We start from the raw sequence: 10,000 nt of genomic DNA, 5'->3' as shown, positions 1-10,000 counted from the left end.
TCCGCGCGCGAAGCAGGCGTTCCGGAAGGGCGCGGGCCAGAAGGAAGAGATTCATCACTTTCACCAGGACTTCGTGCGGCAGGCGCCGCAACTCCGCTGGGGTAAGGCCGTCCGGCCCGGCTGCTGATCCCCTGGGCGGCAACGCGGCGGCGACCTCCTCATGTGTGACCGGCCCCCATATGCACTCGAGAGCGACAGGCTCTGAGTGCGGGAGGAGGCGGTCACGAATGAAGCCCGCGGTGGAGATGGGCTTCTTGGTGAAGAGGTCCGCCCAGAAGTCCAGCAGACCAGGGATGGCAGGTGGCGGCTGGAGCAGGGTGCCATCCAAGAGGCCGCGCACGCAACGTGCACGCGACCGTCGGAAGGCATCCTGCGTTCTCGCGTACTCCCAGCGGCGCCGCTTGCGCTTCTGCGCCGGCGGCGCGGCAGGCGGCCGCTTCGATGGTTGGCGCGGCCGCTGTGTCCTGGTGATCGATCTCTCCCCTCTGGACCCGACCGACGCAAGGGCATCCGGGAGCATGCCCAGGATGACATCGGGCGGCGTGCCCCGCCCCAGACCTATGACACGATCCAGGGCAGAGAAACGCTGGGCGGAAGCGGGTAGCCCCGCCAGATGCTCCCAGATGGCGGCGTCAGTCGGCCCCTCCGGCGGCGGCCCGGTGGTGTCGGCCGCGAAGTCCTCGGCTGCGTCGACGGGCGGCGCAGCGGCCTCGCCCGCGTCAGGCAGCGGGCTCGCTGCTCCCCGGCGGGACGCCGGCTCTTCCCCCCGACCGATCTCAAGCGCCTCCATGAATTGGCGGACAAGCTGCTTGTGGGCAGCTTGCCGCCGTCGGCACTTGATTGCCTCGAGCGTTCGGTCGGGGAACATCCTGATGAGTTCTTGATTGACGAAGAAGAACCGGGCGTCCCTCTCAAGGAACAGTTCGGCCTCCGCCTTGGCGAGCGACAGGACTTCTTCCTCCGTCCACCTCGCGCGATGCCTCTCCGTGACGATCTCCGCGTTGGCGGCCGCAAGATGTTGGCGGCGGCGATGGACCCCGAGACCGTTCTTGGTTGTAAAGCTGCGGTGGCACTCACTACAGGTATACATAGCTGCAAAAGTTACAAGATTTTCGGCACGGCCGGTTGGCCGGCTAGGTGCTGGGGGAGTTGGGGTGGCACCTTCAGCGGAAGGGCCACCACTTATTCTCTGCTTACTGCCCCCAACTAAAAAAGGGATAGTGCGAGGGGGGGCTGGTAACCCCCCCAAGCCCCTGGTGCGGTCTTCCACTCTGCGAAATCAGCGGGCCCACGAGAAGGGGAGAAGACCGCAGGAGAGGAGAGGCTAAGAGGGCTAGGCCCATGTATTGCGCATCACTCTCCCTGTAACTATAACCCAAGGAAGGCACCTCGCAGCAGCAGCACGACTACATCAAGACCGCACTTCGAGAAGCCAAGTCCGGATGCAGCCACACCGCCGCCACTTGGCCACCTTAAGAGAGTCATAGTTACTCCCGCCGTTTACCCGCGCTTGCTTGAATTTCTTCACGTTGACATTCAGAGCACTGGGCAGAAATCACATTGCGTCAACACCCGCTAGGGCCATCGCAATGCTTTGTTTTAATTAGACAGTCGGATTCCCCCAGTCCGTGCCAGTTCTGAGTTGATCGTTGAATGGCGGCCGAAGAGAATCCGCGCACCCGCGCGCCCCCGGAGGAGCACGCTAAGGCGGACGCGGCCTCGCAGCAAGGAAGATCCGTGGGAGGCCAAGGCACGGGACCGCGCTCGGATCCTGCACGCAGGTTGAAGCACCGGGGCGCGAACGCCGCGCAGGCGCGCGCATCCTGCACCGCCGGCCAGCACGAGGCCGACCAACGGCGAGAGCAGACCACGCCCGCGCTAAACGCCCGCACTTACCGGCACCCCTACGGCACTCACCTCGCCCAGGCCCGGCACGTTAGCGCTGACCCACTTCCCGACCAAGCCCGACACGCCCCGATCCTCAGAGCCAATCCTTATCCCGAAGTTACGGATCCAATTTGCCGACTTCCCTTACCTACATTATTCTATCGACTAGAGGCTCTTCACCTTGGAGACCTGCTGCGGATATGGGTACGAACCGGCGCGACACCTCCACGTGGCCCTCTCCCGGATTTTCAAGGTCCGAGGGGAAGATCGGGACACCGCCGCAACTGCGGTGCTCTTCGCGTTCCAAACCCTATCTCCCTGCTAGAGGATTCCAGGGAACTCGAACGCTCATGCAGAAAAGAAAACTCTTCCCCGATCTCCCGACGGCGTCTCCGGGTCCTTTTGGGTTACCCCGACGAGCATCTCTAAAAGAGGGGCCCGACTTGTATCGGTTCCGCTGCCGGGTTCCGGAATAGGAACCGGATTCCCTTTCGCCCAACGGGGGCCAGCACAAAGCGCATCATGCTATGACGGCCCCCATCAACATCGGATTTCTCCTAGGGCTTAGGATCGACTGACTCGTGTGCAACGGCTGTTCACACGAAACCCTTCTCCGCGTCAGCCCTCCAGGGCCTCGCTGGAGTATTTGCTACTACCACCAAGATCTGCACCGACGGCGGCTCCAGGCAGGCTCACGCCCAGACCCTTCTGCGCCCACCGCCGCGACCCTCCTACTCGTCAGGGCTTCGCGGCCGGCCGCAAGGACCGGCCATGACTGCCAGACTGACGGCCGAGTATAGGCACGACGCTTCAGCGCCATCCATTTTCAGGGCTAGTTGCTTCGGCAGGTGAGTTGTTACACACTCCTTAGCGGATTCCGACTTCCATGGCCACCGTCCTGCTGTCTTAAGCAACCAACGCCTTTCATGGTTTCCCATGAGCGTCGATTCGGGCGCCTTAACTCGGCGTTTGGTTCATCCCACAGCGCCAGTTCTGCTTACCAAAAGTGGCCCACTTGGCACTCCGATCCGAGTCGTTTGCTCGCGGCTTCAGCATATCAAGCAAGCCGGAGATCTCACCCATTTAAAGTTTGAGAATAGGTTGAGGTCGTTTCGGCCCCAAGGCCTCTAATCATTCGCTTTACCGGATGAGACTCGTACGAGCACCAGCTATCCTGAGGGAAACTTCGGAGGGAACCAGCTACTAGATGGTTCGATTAGTCTTTCGCCCCTATACCCAGCTCCGACGATCGATTTGCACGTCAGAATCGCTACGGACCTCCATCAGGGTTTCCCCTGACTTCGTCCTGGCCAGGCATAGTTCACCATCTTTCGGGTCCCAACGTGTACGCTCTAGGTGCGCCTCACCTCGCAATGAGGACGAGACGCCCCGGGAGTGCGGAGGCCGCCGCCCCGTGAAGGGCGGGGAAGCCCCATCCTCCCTCGGCCCGCGCAAGGCGAGACCTTCACTTTCATTACGCCTTTAGGTTTCGTACAGCCCAATGACTCGCGCACATGTTAGACTCCTTGGTCCGTGTTTCAAGACGGGTCGTGAAATTGTCCAAAGCTGAAGCGCCGCTGACGGGAGCGATTATTCCGCCCGAGAGCATCCCGAGCCAACAGCGGCGCGGGTCCGGGGCCGGGCCAGGTAGGTCCGTCATCCGGGAAGAACCGCGCGCGCTTGCCGGGAGCCCGAGCGCCCAAAGGGGCGAATCGACTCCTCCAGATATACCGCCGGGCAGCCAGCCAGGACACCGGGGCTCTGCCCAACAGACGCGAACCGAGGCCCGCGGAAGGACAGGCTGCGCACCCGGGCCGTAGGCCGGCACCCAGCGGGTCGCGACGTCCTACTAGGGGAGAAGTGCGGCCCACCGCACACCGGAACGGCCCCACCCCGCGGCGAGTGGAAAGGCAACCGGACACGACCCCGCCGCGGATTGCTCCGCGCGGGCGGCCGGCCCCATCTGCCGAGGGCGGAGGCCAGTGGCCGGATGGGCGTGAATCTCACCCGTTCGACCTTTCGGACTTCTCACGTTTACCCCAGAACGGTTTCACGTACTTTTGAACTCTCTCTTCAAAGTTCTTTTCAACTTTCCCTCACGGTACTTGTTCGCTATCGGTCTCGTGGTCATATTTAGTCTCAGATGGAGTTTACCACCCACTTGGAGCTGCACTCTCAAGCAACCCGACTCGAAGGAGAGGTCCCGCCGACGCTCGCACCGGCCGCTACGGGCCTGGCACCCTCTACGGGCCGTGGCCTCATTCAAGTTGGACTTGGGCTCGGCGCGAGGCGTCGGGGTAGTGGACCCTCCCAAACACCACATGCCACGACAGGCGGCAGCCTGCGGGGTTCGGTGCTGGACTCTTCCCTGTTCGCTCGCCGCTACTGGGGGAATCCTTGTTAGTTTCTTTTCCTCCGCTTAGTAATATGCTTAAATTCAGCGGGTAGTCTCGCCTGCTCTGAGGTCGTTGTACGAGGTGTCGCACGCCACACCGCCAGCCGGCTGTGCACGCTACCGAGAAAGTACCGGTATGCGAACCGCCAGGCGACGGGCGCGCATCGCACGTTTGAGGAGACGCGGCCGGCCCCACAGGCGGCCGCGACACTCCCAGGTCTGCGAAGCGGGGCAAACGCCGCGCGCTTCAGTATACGTAGCCGACCCTCAGCCAGACGTGGCCCGGGAACGGAATCCATGGACCGCAATGTGCGTTCGAAACGTCGATGTTCATGTGTCCTGCAGTTCACATGTCGACGCGCAATTTGCTGCGTTCTTCATCGACCCACGAGCCGAGTGATCCACCGTCCTGGGTGATCTTTTCTCAAGTTTCCGCCGTCTCTTTCGAGACGGTCGCATAGGCGGGAGTGAGGCGTGTGGCGGCCCCTGTTCCAGCGTTCTGTGTCCAACGGCCTCACGGCCGACGGGCGTCGTACGGCTCCACACCGGAGCGGACAGGCACTCGGGCGAAAGTCATTCAAAACCGGCGCCAGGCGCCAGGTGCCGCAGGCCAGCCGCTCCAGCGCTTCAGCGCTCGTACCACACAACATTGCCGCTAGTTTTGAGAGGCACGCGTGGTTCCGCACGCGGCGCACGGCTACTGCGAGCCGTACAGGTAGCGTGTTGCGCGACACGACACGCACATCGAAAGACATGCAGTCTAGTCGGTAATGATCCTTCCGCAGGTTCACCTACGGAAACCTTGTTACGACTTTTACTTCCTCTAAATGATCAAGTTTGGTCATCTTTCCGGTAGCATCGGCAACGACAGAGTCAATGCCGCGTACCAGTCCGAAGACCTCACTAAATCATTCAATCGGTAGTAGCGACGGGCGGTGTGTACAAAGGGCAGGGACGTAATCAACGCGAGCTTATGACTCGCGCTTACTGGGAATTCCTCGTTCATGGGGAACAATTGCAAGCCCCAATCCCTAGCACGAAGGAGGTTCAGCGGGTTACCCCGACCTTTCGGCCTAGGAAGACACGCTGATTCCTTCAGTGTAGCGCGCGTGCGGCCCAGAACATCTAAGGGCATCACAGACCTGTTATTGCTCAATCTCGTGCGGCTAGAAGCCGCCTGTCCCTCTAAGAAGAAAAGTAATCGCTGACAGCACGAAGGATGTCACGCGACTAGTTAGCAGGCTAGAGTCTCGTTCGTTATCGGAATTAACCAGACAAATCGCTCCACCAACTAAGAACGGCCATGCACCACCACCCACCGAATCAAGAAAGAGCTATCAATCTGTCAATCCTTCCGGTGTCCGGGCCTGGTGAGGTTTCCCGTGTTGAGTCAAATTAAGCCGCAGGCTCCACTCCTGGTGGTGCCCTTCCGTCAATTCCTTTAAGTTTCAGCTTTGCAACCATACTTCCCCCGGAACCCAAAAGCTTTGGTTTCCCGGAGGCTGCCCGCCGAGTCATCGGAGGAACTGCGGCGGATCGCTGGCTGGCATCGTTTATGGTTAGAACTAGGGCGGTATCTGATCGCCTTCGAACCTCTAACTTTCGTTCTTGATTAATGAAAACATACTTGGCAAATGCTTTCGCTTCTGTTCGTCTTGCGACGATCCAAGAATTTCACCTCTAACGTCGCAATACGAATGCCCCCGCCTGTCCCTATTAATCATTACCTCGGGTTCCGAAAACCAACAAAATAGAACCGAGGTCCTATTCCATTATTCCATGCACACAGTATTCAGGCGGGCTTGCCTGCTTTAAGCACTCTAATTTGTTCAAAGTAAACGTGCCGGCCCACCGAGACACTCAATAAAGAGCACCCTGGTAGGATTTCAACGGGGTCCGCCTCGGGACGCACGAGCACGCACGGGGCGGTCGCACGCCTTCGGCTCGCCCCACCGGCAGGACGTCCCACGATACATGCCAGTTAAACACCGACGGGCGGTGAACCAACAGCGTGGGACACAAATCCAACTACGAGCTTTTTAACCGCAACAACTTTAATATACGCTATTGGAGCTGGAATTACCGCGGCTGCTGGCACCAGACTTGCCCTCCAATAGATACTCGTTAAAGGATTTAAAGTGTACTCATTCCGATTACGGGGCCTCGGATGAGTCCCGTATCGTTATTTTTCGTCACTACCTCCCCGTGCCGGGAGTGGGTAATTTGCGCGCCTGCTGCCTTCCTTGGATGTGGTAGCCGTTTCTCAGGCTCCCTCTCCGGAATCGAACCCTGATTCCCCGTTACCCGTTACAACCATGGTAGGCGCAGAACCTACCATCGACAGTTGATAAGGCAGACATTTGAAAGATGCGTCGCCGGTACGAGGACCGTGCGATCAGCCCAAAGTTATTCAGAGTCACCAAGGCAAACGGACCGGACGAGCCGACCGATTGGTTTTGATCTAATAAAAGCGTCCCTTCCATCTCTGGTCGGGACTCTGTTTGCATGTATTAGCTCTAGAATTACCACAGTTATCCAAGTAACGTGGGTACGATCTAAGGAACCATAACTGATTTAATGAGCCATTCGCGGTTTCACCTTAATGCGGCTTGTACTGAGACATGCATGGCTTAATCTTTGAGACAAGCATATGACTACTGGCAGGATCAACCAGGGAGCTGCGTCAACTAGAGCTGAGCAGCCGGCCGCCCGGGAGTGTGTCCCGGGGGCCCGCGCGAACACGCAAGCGTCCGCTCAATCATTCTGCAAACAGGAGGAGGCTGAGCTCCCCTGCACAATACACCTCGAAACCCTCTCAGGTCCCGGCGGCGCGCAGCGCCGTCCCAAGTACTTGGTCGGGTTCGAGAGAGGCGCAATCGCCCGGAGTTAGGCGAGTAGACGCTTTCGGTGCGACCACCCGTGCTCCCAACTGAGCTTGCCGCTGCCGACAGAGGCCCGGGAGCGTGCTGTCGTGGCATTGCCGGCGGGAGACAACACGCGCCACCTACGGTGACCGGCAGCTCCAACGCCAGCGCCACAGAAGGACAAAAGCCCCACTTGGGTGCCGAAGCGAACTCTCCCAGCACAGCGCACACGCCAACACATCCGCACAGCTGCGATACAAACCACCAGCGAGAACCGCTGGGGCGACCGAGCAGCAGACGGCGTCGCGGCGCCGAGCGCCGGGCGGCGGCGCATCCTCAACGCACACAGTCCTCAATCGGACCAGCACACTGCAGATGTCCACCGCGCTTCGCACCGGGCCCGCGAGGACCTACTTTGGCCGCACGGCGCCGCGCGCAGGGTGCGCCGGCGCGCAGCTGCGACGCCTGCCGCGTCCGTCGGCCGGCGCGCCTGCCACTGGCCGCCCCCACCAGCCGGCTGTAGCGCGTGCGCCCACGCACCGCGCGGCCAGCACGCCGGGAGGCGCCCCCTCACCGGCCGGGGACGGTCCCACCCAGCCACCGCCGCGTATCGCTTCACACCCAGATGCCGTTCAGTTTCGTCGGCATGGTGGGTATCGCTGGAACAACCGGTTAGTACCTCAACCTATCGTCGCCATCACCGATTCACCCCTAGCGAGAACAACCGCACCACAACGGGTTACCATTTCTTCATTTGCGTAACTTCACCAGAAAACGTAGGCGTCCATCGCCATTTGCAACTTCAACCATTATTGCATGCCTGTGTCAGGTGTCACGCCACACTACGTCTGCCCACATACACGCAACAAAATGTGCACGCCTAGACAATACGTGGAAGGTGGCCCCCGTACGTATGCGATGTCCATTGCTCGAACGACTGTCAACCGGCTTCTGTAGCATGTCGCAGATATGGAACGCGCTGCACCATGCCATCACGGTGTGTGAGGAGAGACGACTAGGTCCGAATACATCAACAGACAGCTCATGCTGATCGCCATCCACGGCGTCCGTTCCTCCCACACGTCTCTATGGCGTACCACACTGCAATCCAGCTCTCATAGGGAGACGACACGTAGCTGCGTGCACAATATTTGCACTGTATGGTCCGCCGTTTTTGGGCGCAGTCGTTGTACGGTCACACATGTGCCACGATGTATCATTCAGTACATAAGGACGAATGTGCAGTACAGATTGTGGTTCACGCGTACGACATCAGCGGACAGTTGACACAGGCCGCACCACAACGTAGCCTGCGTACGTCGCATGCGAAGGGCATTGAACATGCAAACTTGTCACCAACCACCTTGCGAAGGCAGGGGGCAAGGTGGGGACGTGGGGAGAGGTGGGGGGGGGGGGGGGGGCGGCATGTACGCCCTGCTGCCATCCACATTACAGTGTACAGCAGGAGCATGTGGAAAGTCAGCAAGACTTGCAAGGTGTTTAACATGAAGCGATACACAGGGGAGCGGGCAGTGCGAGTAGCGAACTATATTGCGAGGGTTGCGGGTGGGCAACACTACACTAATTGAACGAGTCGTATAACAATTACAGAGCAGGTTTAGGCGACAACGTGGGTTACGATAGGCGACAACGTGGGTTACGTTAGGGGACAACGTGGGTTACGTTAGGGGACAACGTGGGTTACGTTAGGGGACAACGTGGGTTACGTTAGGGGACAACGTGGGTTACGTTAGGGGACAACGTGGGTTACGTTAGGGGACAACGTGGGTTACGTTAGGGGACAACGTGGGTTAGGTTAAGGCACAACATGGGTTAGGTTAAGGCACAACATGGGTTAGGTTAAGGCACAACATGGGTTAGGTTAAGGCACAACATGGGTTAGGTTAAGGCACAACATGGGTTAGGTTACGGCACAACATGGGTTAGGTTAAGGCACAACATGGGTTAGGTTAGGGGACAACATGGGTTAGGTTAGGGGACAACATGGGTTAGGTTAAGGCACAACATGGGTTAGGTTAAGGCACAACATGGGTTAGGTTAGGGGACAACATGGGTTAGGTTAGGGCACAACATGGGTTAGGTTAGGGGACAACATGGGTTAGGTTAGGGGACAACATGGGTTAGGTTAGGGGACAACATGGGTTAGGTTAGGGGACAACATGGGTTAGGTTAGGGGACAACATGGGTTAGGTTAGGGGACAACATGGGTTAGGTTAGGGGACAACATGGGTTAGGTTAAGGCACAACATGGGTTAGGTTAGGGGACAACATGGGTTAGGTTAGGGGACAACATGGGTTAGGTTAGGGGACAACATGGGTTAGGTTAGGGGACAACATGGGTTAGGTTAAGGCACAACATGGGTTAGGTTAGGGCACAACATGGGTTAGGTTAGGGCACAACATGGGTTAGGTTAGGGCACAACATGGGTTAGGTTAGGGGACAACATGGGTTAGGTTAGGGGACAACATGGGTTAGGTTAGGGGACAACATGGGTTAGGTTAGGGGACAACATGGGTTAGGTTAGGGGACAACATGGGTTAGGTTAGGGGACAACATGGGTTAGGTTAGGGGACAACATGGGTTAGGTTAGGGGACAACATGGGTTAGGTTAGGGGACAACATGGGTTAGGTTAGGGGACAACATGGGTTAGGTTAAGGCACAACATGGGTTAGGTTAAGGCACAACATGGGTTAGGTTAGGGGACAACATGGGTTAGGTTAGGGGACAACATGGGTTAGGTTAGGGGACAACATGGGTTAGGTTAAGGCACAACATGGGTTAGGTTAGGGGACAACATGGGTTAGGTTAAGGCACAACATGGGTTAGGTTAG

At 58.6% G+C, this 10,000-nt stretch overlaps 2 non-coding genes and 1 pseudogene across 2 annotated transcripts; all 3 read right to left on the bottom strand.

The window, feature by feature from the left end:
• LOC124730193 overlaps nt 1-4,355 on the bottom strand; it is a 7,957-nt pseudogene extending 3,602 nt beyond the window's left edge.
• Nucleotides 4,356-4,543: 188 nt separating this feature from the next.
• Nucleotides 4,544-4,698, bottom strand: LOC124730194. The gene has a single exon (XR_007007917.1). It is a non-coding gene; the product is annotated as a 5.8S ribosomal RNA (ribosomal RNA).
• A 352-nt stretch (nt 4,699-5,050) lies between these two features.
• Nucleotides 5,051-6,959, bottom strand: LOC124730196. Its single transcript, XR_007007919.1, has one exon. It is a non-coding gene; the product is annotated as a small subunit ribosomal RNA (ribosomal RNA).
• Between the last annotated feature and the right edge of the window lie 3,041 nt (nt 6,960-10,000).

The sequence above is a fragment of the Schistocerca piceifrons genome, unplaced genomic scaffold, assembly GCF_021461385.2.
Source record: "Schistocerca piceifrons isolate TAMUIC-IGC-003096 unplaced genomic scaffold, iqSchPice1.1 HiC_scaffold_1232, whole genome shotgun sequence".
NCBI lineage: Eukaryota > Metazoa > Arthropoda > Insecta > Orthoptera > Acrididae > Schistocerca > Schistocerca piceifrons.
The sequence above is the reverse complement of the archived record's forward strand: the minus strand, read 5'-3'. Positions and strand labels throughout refer to the sequence as shown.